This window comes from Haliaeetus albicilla, chromosome 14 (assembly GCF_947461875.1).
Source record: "Haliaeetus albicilla chromosome 14, bHalAlb1.1, whole genome shotgun sequence".
NCBI classification, from domain to species: Eukaryota; Metazoa; Chordata; class Aves; order Accipitriformes; family Accipitridae; genus Haliaeetus; species Haliaeetus albicilla.
Window position 1 is genome coordinate 9,842,896 of NC_091496.1, and position 11,768 is coordinate 9,854,663.

Genomic DNA, 11,768 nt, shown 5'->3' on the forward strand with positions numbered 1-11,768 from the left:
GACAAAGCTTTCTCCTTGTACTACAGCATTGGTAATTCCTCACAGAACCTTCATTACATATAGAGGTAGCCACCTACTCTTTTCCTAGTATTGAGATTTTGCAATATGCCCCTGAGGACTTGATAAACGTCACCAGAATTATTCCAGTGGGCCACAGAAGGCCATCTCTAGACAAAAGCAGTTTCCATTTGGAAATGGAATATGATTTTGAACTGGGAACCCAGAAGCAGAAGGATTTTCATTTCTATTGTTCTGAGCCATTCACCAGTCTTCAATTAGTTTTACTGTCAGGAGGAAAAAAGATTATAGTAAAGTATAAAGCAAAACATCAACATTTATTGCCTGCCTGGTTTTGTTGTAGTGGGAGTCGATCAAACTGGTAATGGGTAGAAGCCCTGTGCTCACAGTTCTTAGAGAACCAAAACTCTTGGTGAACTTTATGTTCTGCCTAGAAAAGCACTCTGGGTACGTGGCTACTATTTCATGCTCCTCTGTAGAAGTGAAACTTTTTTTTCCTTAACTGTTGAAACAACAGAAGTATTCTCCTCTTCCATAAAAAACCTCCTGAACTTATAAAAAAACCCATGCCATCACTTTGTTGACAGCATTTCTTAAGCAGTTCAGAAATTGTAAATATTTCCTTTAGGCTATATTTAAAGAAATAAACCAGTTGCTTGGGCTTGGATGAGTCTGCGGTTAGAAAGAGGGATTCTGTTATTATCTACTGTAGATAAATAAAAATTCACTAGTGGAAACATAACACAATGAAATGTCATGTCAAGTCTCAAATTTAAAATAGGATAAAATAGCATTTTTTTCATCAGATTTTTTCCATCTAAATTTTTCAAGGAAGATAGTTTCTGCTCCCTTTGAAATGAATTTCTGCTTCTGTGTTTCCTTCTAAATGGCTTACTATCTGTTAGTCCTCTCTTCACCGTAATCTGTGAGGACAGCTCTATATACATTTGAATTCTTCTGGTGTTTTAATTGGATGTGTCTCCAGTGTGGTACTGTAAGTATCTCATTTAGCATCAGTGGTTTAACATCCTCTGGAGCAAAGTGAACCAATGACTTAATTAACTTCCACTTGGGCAGTTATCTGCTCTGGGAACCTGCAGGAAGTATTATTGTATTTGAGGGTGACAAATGAACGTACATGAGGTACCACACGCCACCCAGTGGGAGATCTGACAAGAAACATAATTTATTTCATTAGCGGTGCCAAAATGGGCTTTCAAGCTGAAAACCTAAATATGTAGCAGTGTCTTAGGAGAAGAGGAAACAGCATGGGCTTTGTCTGAAATAATTGATTGTGTACAGTTCATAACATATATTTCCATGGGAAAGTTTAAGTTTAGTGTCACTCTTCATCCATCATATTGTAGTTTGTTAGGTGTTAGCCTAAGTGGTGTATAAAATAAACAGTTATAAATACTTTTGGATTTGGTAGTATTTAGCAATTACAGTATGAAAATAGATTTAAAAGAAAATAACTAGCCTTGAGTCAGAACTAACTTTGGTGGTTTAGAACATATTTGTAATTGTTCTGAGCATTGTAGATATAGAAATATGGCTACAGTCTCAAAGATCTTGGCTTTCTTCAGATACATTGTAATTTATAGAGTAAAAGTTAGTGGCAGCCTCTAATTACCCACAGAACCAAAGTTTCCTGAGTGAAAACTTGAGATCAAAGGGCATGAATAATAGCCTTAAAGGCATCTCCCCTTACACAGGCTACTCTTAGCCCCTCTGCTGTCCTTTGGTATAAATTAAGCACCTTAGGATGAATAAAACATGAAGCACAGAAGGTTTAGATTTCACAGGAGATGAATGGTTGGATTATTGATGGGAAAAGGAGCATGGGAAAGTATAAACTATGTAGATCTAAAAATTTTAAACTCTGTAAGCAATCACCTTTTCTTTAGTAATTTTTTAAAAATTTCTTTTTCATCATTTTGTCCAAATCCTTTCTGTTGATAAGGCAGCTGGGTTGTTCTGTGTCACTGAGCTGCACTTTTAAGCAAGCTCAGAAGCCTTTCACAGTTCATTCTGTTGATTTCAGTGGGCATACGACCAGGCCATAAAACCACAAGAGCAATCACTGGTTGTTAAAAACCATACAAGCACTTACATTCAATTATAATGAAAAAGGTGCATACCTCTTGTGTCTCATGAAACTCAGACTTGAAGGCTGTTTGCTTCCTCATATATACAGCATGAATCCAGTTCCTTCCTGATGTAAAGTTCATTGCCTTTCACCAGTGTTACACATGCTGACTTTAATTCATTTCATATCCCATCACAGTATAGATGTACGCAACCATACAAATTAGGGAAGTAGGATCAAAACGCTTTCTACTGTAGATATTTGTTCATAGAAAAAGATTTTGCAGGATGAATGGGTGCATGACGCAAAAGCTTTGTATTTGTTTTGAACAAAATTCTGTATTTGTTTTCTCTGAAGAATGTTTTCTTTGAAGAAAAAAAAAAGAACAAGACAAATTAGTTACTGTTCTGGGAAAAGGTAAAATGAAATGTTTCTCCATGCGCTGTGAAACAGCTAACTCTTCACATTGGCCATATTTTGTCAGGAATCAAAATCTTAACTTCTTGAAATTTGGACATTTGAAAAATTATTGGTTTGTGTTTACCTGTATTGAAAGCAATCACACCAGTCTCTTTCTACTGGCAGTCAAACTCCCAAATCAGCTTCCCTTGCAATCCAGAGAGATGTACTATTATAATTATATCTCATTAAATCCTACTGCCCAGCTATCAGGTCAGTCATACAAACATAGGAAAAGGGGCTTACATACTCCTTCTGCTTGATTAACATTAGGGCTTTGAACGAAGGTCATCTGCTTTCCAGTAAGTTGAGTCAAGCTTTGTCTCTCCTTTTAAAGCTGTTCCACTTTTTAGAATACAATTAAAAATTCATTGGACTGGGAACGGGAACCCAGGTGTCTCACATCCCTTGGGACTGGTCTAACCACTGTCTTATAGAGTCATTTTCACGCTCTCTCACTGGCTCAATAAATATTAAAGTATTTTATGCAAAGCGAAAGACCTTCTGTATGAGGAATGGAGAAAAAATGCATTCAAAGAATACTGCAGATTGTGATGATTACAGCAGCCTCAGGGGAGGTGGGACTCCTGCCTTTAATCCTTGCTCTGAATTAGGAAAAAAGAGGTTTGAATCTCTCCCTTCTCATGTGAGATTGTGCTTATTTTTAGAAACAGGATAAAAATTAAAAATTTAAATAAAAAGATGCACTGAAAAGCCCTCACACTATCTCTCCGAATGGTTTTCTTGATTCTGAGTGCAGAAAGTACGTTATTTAGAAAACTGTAATGGCAGGGTTGGGGATGTGGGTTTTTTTTTGTTGGTGATGTTTTGGAATTTGCATAAAATTTTTGTTCAGTTCAGTTTATTTATGCAAAAAGTCTTAGAGTGATCTAAACAGCATTTTTTCTTTTTAAATGAAATAAATAAATAAATAATCAACTAAAGAAATAAAGCAAAAACATTTCCATGCCTTTCCAAGCTTTTGTATTTTTTTTCTCAGGCCCATTTATTTGAAGGAAGAGCAGTGAGTCAAAGTTTTTTTGACTAGATTGTAGCAAAAAAATCGAAAACTGTTTTTTCTTCTTTTCCCCTGTGAAGTACAACAGGAAGAAGTACCATTTTTCAAGCAGTTTTAATCTTATCTCTGAATAGGTGTAGTTATGCTTAAATTGTCAGGTTTCAGAAAAACTTTGAGCTCCCAAAGCTGATCCAAAGCCCTCTGAGTAGGTGACAGTCTTTCTGTTGACTTAAGCTGTCTATAGAGGGGACACTATCAGAGTTAAAACCTACTGACTGAGAATCTGTGCCTGTGTAATCTAGTATATTAAGACAGAGGTTTACAGGAAGGAGAGATACCTCAAAGTTATCTCAATATTACAGAAATTTAATTGATTATGCTTTTGAAGTAAGGTTATTTTTATTTATTGTGTGGGTTGGTTGTTTTTTTTTCCCTGCTACATTACAGGCATAACATATTGACGTTGAGGACACCGTAGAGGCTAATGAATTCCAATCAATACAGGCACAATGAGCCAGGCGATATGCACACGCAGAAACCCTCAGCGGTCAAACTGTTCTAGCAAACAAAGCCATTTTATAATATATCGACACACTCTTTGCATTACACTGTGGAATAAAAAGGGTAGTTAGTTTAGGCAGTCATGAAAAAGTACATTTCAAGGAGCAAATATTCTCACTTACAACAGTTTTCTGACAATAAGACCATTTCAAAAGGAAAGGGAGTTCACAGGTCATTCTTATTAAGTGCTTGACTGATTTATTTTAACACAGCTCTCCCTTCTGCTGGAGCTGGGAGAACTGAGGTGTATTTTTCCTCCAGAAAGGCCTGCTAATGTTGTGCCGGGTTGCCGGGCAGAGAGGGTGAGTGCTGCTATCCCGTCTCATTAGTTGCGGCATGCTTCCATCAATGCAGCCAAACTGCTCCATGAGGGAGAATTCTCCGGCTTGAGTCCTCTCCCTTTCTATCTCTCCCTGTCCTCTGGAGTCTGCCAAATGCCCCTGTAAGAACAGTTAGGTGATCATTGTGCTTGTCCTTGCAAGCTGGATAAACTGTTTGCTCTATCCACTGCCCTTTCCTACAATCTTTACTTAAGGAACAGCCCAATTCTGCCGCTGGAAGCTGGCATTTTTTTATCTGCCTTAAAGCATTTGTGATGTCCCCGCAAAGGCAGACTGTATCGAATATTAAAAACATAATATGGGATGCAATTCCTCACCCATAGCATGAACTATATCTTTTGGGACTCCAGCTTTGCTTTTAATTACATCATTACCCTAATTATCTTATTAACATTGTCTGGTGTAGGCAGCCCTTTGTGGAAGAATAAAATAAAGGCTTTTTTCTTTGCTCCTGTGCCAGGCTCCCGATCGAATGTTCGGAAACTATTACACTAATCATAACCATTTCACTGTTATCTTCCGCTTTCCCCATCTGTTTGCCCATATCCACTTGTCTCCTGCCATATCCTCAGATGGTAAGCTCTCTGAGGCAGGGTGTCTTGCAGAGTTTTGCAGTGTTTGTTCCTAATTGGGCTGCGAGGGTGGTGGAACAGTTACAATGATAGATTTGTTTTCCAGATTATCAATAACATAATTGTATTATATTAAGTTGTAACATTTTTGCCAATGCAATTTCTTACTTTATAATCTTGGAGTACTGTGTAGCATTTCCAAGACACTTGGGACCAGCAATTCATTTATTAATTAAACAGATCGATAAATAGCAACCGAAGCAGTTTGGGTGTAACAAAGGCACATGTTTCTTCCTTTAGTGATAGACATTCATGAGCTCGACACTCTTTGCAGAAGTGAGGCATGAAACACTGAAAAGAGAATTTGATTATGTGATGTCACCCCAATTCATACTTCTCATTTCTCACAATTAGTTCAGACCCTTCATGTATTCACGTCATCCACACAGCACATCTACACCCATCGTTTATAGCCTTCTTCATTTATTCCTGCTTTGCAAATGCGACATTTTTACAGTATTGCTTAGGAGGAAATTATAGATCAGACTAGCCAGTCACACTTTTTTTTCCTTTCATTTTATTTAAAGCCAGAAGAAATATGAATTGAAACCCATGTTCATCAAAGAGAGCATTGGTTTGAGAACACTGGATGTTGGTTTCAGCAGTAAAGGAGTACAAGCTGAAAATATGATACAGCTGTGCTGATCTCTTTGTGATTATTTTGAAAAGCTGGCTATCTGCCCCATCTGACAGTCTGTGAACATGGCAAATAATTTAACATTCATGCCGCTCCTGTTTTGGCATAATATATATGAATCATGTGGTCACCGCTTTCCAAATTGGTAGTAGATCAGAAAAGAGTTAATGACTAAAGTTTTGGTCATGACTTGTTCCATTGTTCCATAATAAAAACCATTGTAAAATCAAATATCAAGGCATAAAGGACATTTTGTGTCATGACTCATAAGTCATGGAGAACTTCTTTTTTAGTACATCTTAAGGAGTTGATTTCTAACTTTGGAAGTTTCCTGGAGAGTTGATCAACACGGTATCCCTGAATGCCAGGCATGGTCCAAGTATTCATGGATTCTTCTTTGACTCCAGAGGCTTCTATGCCACTGTATAATCAGCCATTTACTATCACTTCTAGTGAGTCACAAGAGAATACGCTAAGTCGTATTTCGTCTGTGCTTCAAAAGTCTATGAGAGGTTTACAATCAGATTTTCTTAAGTCACAAAGTACCCACTTATTATTTGCCTGTTGTTTTTTTTTTTTTAGTGTAGCTGAAATATGTGAGAAGGGCAGCCTTTGTTAAGTTAGGTGGTGAAAGGATGATTTTTATCCTGAACGTTGCTCCAGCAAAGATTGTATGGCCTGGCATCATTTCTAGGTGTGGGTCTTCATTACACTCCTCATGGGGAGTAGCACTCTTGATCCTAAGTCCACCTGGGCACTGTGCTTATCTGCCTGCCATTTCGGAGCAAAGCTGATAACCTAATTAGATGACATGCTGGGCAATTCTCAACAGAGCAGTGAGCCATATCACTTCACCAATTCTTCCTCTGTGATTCATCATTATCTCTGAGCACGTGTGTGACCCCAATAGCTGACTTGAGAGGAACTTCTGTGTATCAGCATCACAAATTGGCCCTGCTAGAGAATGATGAGTTTCCGCCTACCTGAATTTTAGATTTTGTCCTTTTTCATGGCTGAGCCAGCACAAGTTAAAAGCAGGGGTTTCTGTGGAGGCAGAGCTAAACTTAGACTTAATGTCAAGTAAACTGGGAATTTTCAGGTCAGGGAAAGCACAAAAGGGCAATGGATACTAATTCAGCTAAGGCCAAAATGTCCTGTATATCTGTGCTTTGCAAGCAGATACGTCATATGCACCATGAGTTGCGTGGTCCTTCTGCTTGTGTTTGAGAATCCCTGTTAAGCTGTATATATGATCACATTTACAAATGGGGAGAAAGAGGTTGCCTCTGTACACATTAGCCTAACATCAAATTTCTTTTGTTATCTGTCCTAGTAAGTAGCAACCACAGTCTTGGTTCTTGACTGCATGGAGAACAAGGAAGGAGGAAATAGAGTCACCAGCCTTCCTACACCCCATGCAAGAGCCACCCTACATTTCACACTAAAGCTAACAAGCTCAGGAGGCAACGTGCACCAGCCTTCTCAGGGGCATTGTGGGAATTCAAGCAAACGTTGTCTCATGACTACCCAAATAGTAGTCTGCTTATTTCATCAAACAAGGTCTCTAGCTTGCTTGCTGTTGGTGCAGAACACATGCATACACCTGCCATACATTTGGCATCAAAGGCATTGCAGAGCTTATGTTCCAAAGTAAACATGCAACTGATAGCAAAACACAGCAATCAAAAGCAGACAGTGCTTCAACTTGATGTAATGTAAGAAACATGAATTTGTAACAAATTCGCTGATTTTATTTTTGTCTTCTAGTGCTATACAAGAACATTCTTTTGATGATAATTTGAGCAAACAAGAAGTCTGTCGAAACTTCTGTAGTTAGAACAGGAGTTGGATAACATTTTTGGCTTGTGAGGTTGTTTGTTTCTTTGCTTGTGTTACTGGTGGCAACTGGAAATGCTCACATTACCCAAAGTGATGGGAAAAATTGTCAATATTGCAAGAGTACCCACTGCCCCCCTTCCCTGAAGGAAAAAACCTCTCCTTACTCATCTGTGAAACCTACAGCCTTGATTTGAGATTTGCACCGTTAGAATTAATAGTGTTGCTAGGGATTGCACAAGAGGCTTAAAATCTGTGACTCAGACTTTATCCACCTAATACCTGATCTGTTTTACCCACTTAATCTACCTCTCTCTAGTTTGAATTTACCTGTCATAACTAGGATAAAACAAGCTCCTAGGAAGAAGCACAGTCATACAGTAGCCATTAGAAAGATTTGAACATAAATGGGAGCAGCCTAAAATTTAAGGGGTCACCTTAGCTTCCCACTTCAGCAAAAGCTATGACTGACTGGAAGATTAATAAAAGGAGGTAATGATTTACAGCTTAGTCATTGAACAATTCTTTGAAGTTTTCTTTACATGGAGATTTTTTTAATTCATTAGTTAGCTCTGTTAACATTTCCCTTCCAAAATATCATATTAGTGTGAAAATAGCAAAGAAAGAATCACAATGAAGCAAAGTTTTTGTGACTGTAAAATTAATCTCCATGGAAAAATGGAATTCCCAGCTGAAATGGGTAAGAAATCAATAAAAGTACTGAAGTGATAAAACACCATTGTCAGGGCAGGGGATCTTCGCGTACATACTCTACACAAATGCCATTCAATGACTGTAGTGGCATTTTTTGTCTCCAGATAGTAATCAGATGACTAAGGTGCTATCCTATAGATGAAATGCAATTGGATTAATCTTCAATATACTACCCAGTAAATCATTATCGTGTATGGATACACATGAATTATGTATCATGTATGATAGACATACACACACACATTAAACTGTAACTAGATCAACTGTAAATACACTTTTGAAACCCTGATTATACAATAGAAGAATGGGGAGAATTTGTTATTAATGATCTAAAGAAGCAGAGATCATCAGTGATTTTTCACAGCAGCATAAAAACTCCAGCTATGTGAACTGCAGAAACTACTACCTGAGTAACTGCTTTTGCTGTACTTACAGCTGATCTGATGATGGAAGTAGCATACTAGCATATTTTAGACTCTTGGACTAAACCCCATTTTTTTTAGAAGATAAGATATAGCCTGATATGAGAGACTGAATGAAAGGCCTGTAAGTAATACATGAATCAACTGTAACTATTTTGGGGCAGATGTTTCTTTATAAAGTTAGTGGCTTGAAGGTTCATTCTCAGCAATATCAGAGGCAAGAGTCCACCCAATCTACACTACCTGTGAGTAGCAATACCCATCAGTGGGATTCAAAAAAGAAGCTGATTTGTCCTGCACCAAGCAGCTTATCCTGGTGATGCTAATGCTACAGGAAGACAACTGGAAAAACAAATTATAGAAGGAGTTGGAAAGGCAAGTCAGAGTAGCATTCTTCAAAACAGCAAGAGCACTAAATATTTCTAATGTTAACAAAAGTGTAGGAATACTATTTAGATAAATCTTTTAGAATAAAGATTAAATGGTTCATCTGCATGGCACTTAAATGTTTTTATTTTCATGTTGCTGTGGCTCCCCTACTGCTCATGTTTTAGCCATGAAATTGAGTCCGTTCGTCTACTTCTTGTGCTTTTTTTAAAACTCACTCTCAGATGGGCAAGAGATGAGAAATAAGGATATTGCCACGGCTCTTTTATTACTTTGTTACTGCTGTATTCCTTCAAAATTGCCCAGAGTTCAGATACTCGAGTAAACTGTGCATCATTTAGCTCCTGGGTTTTCTAACTGAGCAGTACTATTTATATGAGACACCACATAAATTTAGCACTAATTCAACAGACATACTAAAAATGTAGAACCCCATGTCTTCTTTTCACAGACAAGCATAAAAAAAAATAAAAATCATTAACATAATACAGAATTTCAAATATTTATAACCTCTTTTTTTTTACTTATATTTTATTCATTAGTTGTAAATGCTCTAAAGTGACCAGCAGACTCTGACATGCTGTCCCAGAAATCTTCATGTCTTCCGTTGGGACCATCAGTCCCATTTGTTTTTGGCTATGCCATGCCCACAGGTTTCACTGTGTCAATTTGCTGCAACTCTTACCCAAGTGATACTTCCTTAGGGGAAGTGACCTTTTCAAATGTCTCTCCAAGATTTGTAAATATATTACCCTTTCTTTACACTCTGCATCAGTTTGGAGTGACAGTTTCATCCGAAGTATGCCACTGGTGACCATCTATTCTCACAACATATTCTCACTTCATTGTCATAAAATGGTGACTTCTCTTGGTGGCACCCAGTTAAATTAAGTTTTTCTTTTTTTCCTAACTGTCTCTTTACTTTTAGTGTTGGGTCTGACATCCTATTAATGTCTTCTGTTCTCTGTGGAACAAATAGCACCCCATGTTAGATCCATTGGTAGCAGTCCACAAGTAAGTCATGCTTAACATCATTAAGAGCATGACTCCACAGGTTTTTTGTTAGGTTGTTTGGTTTTGGTTTGGTTTGGTTTTTGGTTTTGTTTTTTTTTTTCCATTTCAGCACCATTTTCTTGCTTACCTATAACATTAGGGATAATATCAATTAATGGTTGCCTTATAAACCTGTACTAAAACTGCTTAAAATAACACTAGCTAATCCGTGGCAGAATTTACTATGTAGTGGATTTCTATTTGATGTAGAGCTGGTTTAGCAAAAAAAGATTTAGTACATATGGCTACATGTTTAGTTGCAGTATTTTCTGCTAAAGTCATCTCTAGCAAGTCAGTGTTATATTCTAACACAAGTATATTTGTCCTTGCCAATTTAAACAATATCTTCTATGTCTGCTTTCCTTCAAGGTGCTGATTTTCCTTTATCATTAGCATGACTCTATCACTCTTTCACTTAGTTTTGGCTCAGGTGGTAATCCCTGCCAATATTCTTTATTTCACTGTTCACTTTAGGTTTTTACAAAATATTTTTGTCCTTTCTCTAAGGTGTTTTTGGACCATAAAATGACTTTTACATATCCTTTTGAATATATATTCCTGTAACACCTTTGTAATTGCCAGGTTGTTTCCTTTAAATAAAACACCATCTAGCACTGAATAGTCTCCCTTGAAAAGCCCTTGGAAAATTCTGATCCTACCATCCCATGCTGGTAACTTTGATGATTTTCCACACTGTTATCTCAGATGTAGCTCTGGCAATCTCAGTCCACATCTAACCTGAGACCTGATGAGTTTGTTCACGTGTTGACGACTCCATAATCTAGTAATAGAGATTGTTCCACTGCATGTTTGCCCAGACAGTGTTACTGTAGTTATTAAATCTTTCCCACTTTTTATCAGTTTGAAAGTGTAGGTTTGTATCTGAAAAAATAATCATTTCCAGCTTCTCAAACATTGGAACGGTTTGCCAGATCCCCTTCTGATAGCAGTAAATAATGTCCGACCAATTTCATTTTAAAAGGGCATAAAAAGAGTTAGAAAGAAGGATGTGAAGCTTCTTATTTCCATTGCTTAAGCTCAATGCCTCCTTTTGAGCAGACTGCAACTCATTTTTGGTTAGTGGTTAGTGTGGTTAGTGTGATACATGAACCAGTACCGATCATTTTCAATCACACTACTGTAAGTAGACTCTGCCAGAGCCTTTCTTAGAACTTTCATAGAAAAAAATTAGATTTATGCTTTCTGGTGTAGAAGGCTATGTATAACTGGGTCTTTTAATAAACCCATCAGTTTCAGAACCTCTTTAAGCTTCTCTAAGATAGCCATTAGATTTTTTTGCACAGTTTAACTTAAGCAGTAAGATTTATCACAGATGTCCCTGTATGATTTAGCATTGATAGGAACTTGAGAAACTTTTTGTTGCATCAGGCATTTTAGTGATGACTTCAGCTTTATTATAATCTGCTCTTATATGTAGTTGTGTTAGGGTCTCCACCAGATATGTTATGTCTGTTATACAGAACCTGCATTATGGTTATTCAGATTTGGGTCACAATCTCTGTTTCTTCTCAAAATTCCAACAGCTCAGAGTTGTTGGTCATGGCTGTCTAATGTTTTATTTTGCTTTTCTAAAGCAAAAT

At 37.4% G+C, this 11,768-nt stretch overlaps 1 protein-coding gene across 2 annotated transcripts in view; it reads left to right on the forward strand.

The window, feature by feature from the left end:
* SEMA3A (semaphorin 3A) overlaps positions 1 to 11,768 on the forward strand; it is a 332,422-nt gene that overhangs the window by 134,271 nt on the left and 186,383 nt on the right. The window lies entirely within an intron of this gene.